Source organism: Schistocerca nitens, chromosome 1, assembly GCF_023898315.1.
Source record: "Schistocerca nitens isolate TAMUIC-IGC-003100 chromosome 1, iqSchNite1.1, whole genome shotgun sequence".
Classification (NCBI taxonomy): domain Eukaryota; kingdom Metazoa; phylum Arthropoda; class Insecta; order Orthoptera; family Acrididae; genus Schistocerca; species Schistocerca nitens.
Window position 1 is genome coordinate 256,881,504 of NC_064614.1, and position 3,922 is coordinate 256,885,425.

The window sequence follows — 3,922 nt, forward strand, 5'->3', positions numbered from 1 at the left end:
TAAGTAAATATCCATTTAAGAGTAACCACGGAGCTGATGTCCATTGAAATCATAAGAGCGCTGAATACGAATATACACAGCGTGTTTAAGAACCGACAAACTTCGAAGGCATGTTGGAGGTGTCTTGAGGAACCAAATGCGGATAGGAAGCAGTTTCCGGAAACGCTATGCAACGACGCTACAGTGCGTCGAAGTTATAGGTGTCGGCGACTGCCGCTAGGCCTCTCTTCCGGCAGCAGGCATGACGTTTTAGGCCAGGGGTGGGCACGCGAGCTGCCCGCATGGTTGCCCGTGGGCACCGTGAGCAGCTGTGAGGGCACGTAGTGCGGGTAGCAGAACTGAGCGATGTGCCTGGTCGCTTGGGTACGCATACTGCACGTGGGGCAACCTTGCCCCTGTGAGAGCGTTTCGCGCACACAGCTGAGTATGGACAAGCTAACGTACGTAGTGGAGGTGGAATGCACATACGTCCGAGGTCACTTCACGCGTATGCGGCGTCCGTGAACTTGGCACCGGTACACGGTTATCGGGAGGCCAATCATATGTGGCACAACATGCGTGTATCGGACGGAAGTGTAAAACGTGCTTACCGGAAGTTTGTGTATCGTGTGCCACGCAACGGTTGGCCATATACGGATGAAACACACTTTCGAACCATTGTAACACATTATACTTTCATGGCCACAAGCAGGATACACACGTAAAAGATTAAGAAGCAAACACATTTGTATTTTAAATGTTACGTTATATTAACACACATATGAGTAGTTCAGAGGAAGGGTACTATGTACGAATAGGACATAGGCATTAATTTATATCATTCTGGATTTTTTTACGATGATATCGATCTAGCATCTCGATATTTGGTGTGAAATTACTGGTCATTAGGCGCACTGCACAAGTGAGATGAACATCAGTAGCTCAGATTTTGTCAGTTTCATTATGTTGTCCAAAATAAATCTATACACACGAGCAGCTATTTTAAATAACAATGGAAAGTTCTCATATGGGAAATATATGTAGAAGCTTTGCAAGGTTTTCGCAGTGCGAAGCTTCACCTTCAGCAAACGATTGCATTGAAAGTCAGTGAGTTCCAACTGAAATTCAGAAGGCACATTTTCAACGATAACTGCAAAAGGAGTCGCAAAAAGGTTGACATCACATTCCAGTCGATTTAAGTCCTCAAATCTACTATCTAACATGCCTTCGAGAGACTGTAGCACCGTTACAAACCAATCTAAATCTTCTTTGAGCCTCTCCTGTTCCGAATTGTTTTCACTAACAACTAGTGCAACGCTCGGGAAGTGTACACACGATGTTTCTGACAGTTGCTTCGCCCACAAAAGCAGTTTTCTCTTGAATGCCAAAATAGTGTCAAACACTTCGCTGCTTACATTATTTCTACCTTTGAAGCTATTCAGATGCTTAGTTACGTCAGATAAAAACTCAAGGTCTAAAATCCACTGTGCGTCATCCAATTCTTTAACCGGTTTTCCTTTCGCATCCGTGAATAACGCTACATCTTTATGTAAATTAAAAAGACATTCTAAAACAACACTTCGACTCAACCAGAATACTTCAGAAAAATATGGAACATCGCCGTATTCACACTCGAGATCTGCCGGGAAAGATTTGAATTGTGTCCCAAACCGTAAGATCTGAGAATGTTAACTGTCTCTATAGCCACGTCCATGACGCCAACTAGTGTGGCACATTTTGCTAGCAAATTAACACCGTGAAGAACGCAATGTATTGCTGGTACTTCCAGCTAGGCGCCGACGGCTTTCAACTTTTTTCGTATCAAAGCAACGACAACAGACCTATGACCAATCATTGCAGGAGCCTGATCTGTTTCAATCGATGGAAGTTTGCCCAACATAGCTCATATTTCTCTATTATATGTTATACGCACGAAAATATATCTTCGGCCGTTGTTGTGTAATGCAATGGCACTAAATCGAGGAGTTCCTCAATCATACATCAGTGCTTTCGTCCAATGCTAATGAAAAGGAAACCAAATCTTTGGTCCGGTTTCTCAATTGAGCTTCCACATCGTGACATTTCTTCAATGTGCCTGCAAAACGTTGTCCGTGAAAGAGTAACGGTTTCCAAAACAGGAAGACTTGCTGGGCACAAAATTGTGGCGGTAGCAACAAAACATTCTTTCACAAATTGTCCATCGCTGAAGGGCCGTGCTGTTTTAGATATTCTAAGAGCTTAATGTCATTGCTGCGTCGTTGTGGATGATGAGGTTTTCTTCCTGTAAATACGTACAGAAGAAGATAAAAGTGACGGAAAATGCACATAATATTAATTTCAGTAATAATGTGCATGAGTGTCATAATTATTTACATGTATACGTACGTCTTTCTCCTTTTTCTACTGCAATTCGATAAGCTTGGCTTTTCTTTCTTCGTTATTAAAACCGACTATATCCTTCTCGTGAAGCAGTTGATAATGTCGTTTCTCGTCGTACTTCTTCCATGAAGACAATATTGCATTGCAAATCAAACGCTGGCGTCCACTTTGCGTTCCAACAAAAAATTACCTTTCTTCCCACTGTGGATTAACGAGTATGGGTTCAAAGGACCTTCGTTTCAACTATTTTAACTCCTCCTCAGCCATTTCCCGCCCACTATTTCTGCTTTATCACGAACACCGAACCGCGACATCTACAGAGACAATAGAAACGACGAGGAGTAAACGGACCGAGTGGCCCCGCGCGGTGCAGTGTCGTGCGTGGCTAGGTGAGTAGATGATGGGGGTACTGCTGGCTGGCAGAGTGGGGGGAAGCCGTGAGCAGGCCTTGCGGGCTTCTGCCAGCGCCTGCTCTCGCGAAACGGTATTTGCCCAGCCCTGTTGTAGTCGAACAGACCGCCTGCAGAACATCTCACAATGTGCCAGATGGTAGTCTGGACGTTAGATGGCCACGCCTGTCACACTCGTGATGGTATTTTTCAACACCCCCAATTACCATGTGGGGATAGAGGCAAAATCCCCATACCAACCACAAACCAGGTCATCATTAAAACTTCACCATCAACGTAAGGGCTGGGATGGTCCACAATTATTTGAATGGCCTCTACATGCTTTCCCCATCGACTATCAGGCGAGAGCTACAAACGTTTATCTGGGAAGTGCTGCCGCAATTACTGGAAGAGGTACCACCCGCAGTCCGTCGACGTGTGTGGTTCCAGCACGATGGGACAACCACCAACTTCAGTCGAGCTGCTACAACGAAGATTAGACGGATGTTTGGGGATCGCAGGATTGATTGAAGTGGCCCTTTAACGTGGTCGCCTCGGTCACCTGACCTCAACCTGTTGGACTTCTTTCTGTGGGTGTGTCTGGAGAAAACGACGTATGAAAGCCCGGTGGAGTCAGTTGAAGACCTAGAGGCGAAGCTACCTGGTGTAGAAACATAAAACCGAAATTTCCCTATAGAGGGTGCTAGCCGTCGGTGTAGGGCCCGTGAGATCGCGTCTGCAGCGCCATCTGCTTTCTGTAACGGCTGACGACGAATGTCGACACGCAATAACCCAAGTTTCATACCTCGGTATCTGTTTCGAACCCGCAAAAATGTCGAGTTTTGTGCTACAAACAACGATTTGCGGACAGTATTGATTTTCTGTTATCATTTGAAGAAATCTGCTGCAGAATGGCATGGAATATATGTCGAAGCTTTCGGCGAACATGCTGTTGGGAAAACACAGTATTTCGAGTGGTTGTAAAAACTCGAAGGTGGTGATTTTGACGTGAGATACGACTAGCGAGGGAAACCACCGAAAAAGTTCGAAGACAACGAATTGCAGTCCTTATTGGATGAAGATGACTCAAACTCAACAGTAACTCACGGAACGATTGAATGTGACGTAGAAAACCGTTTATCCTCTGTTGAAAGCTATGGGAAAGGTACAGAAAG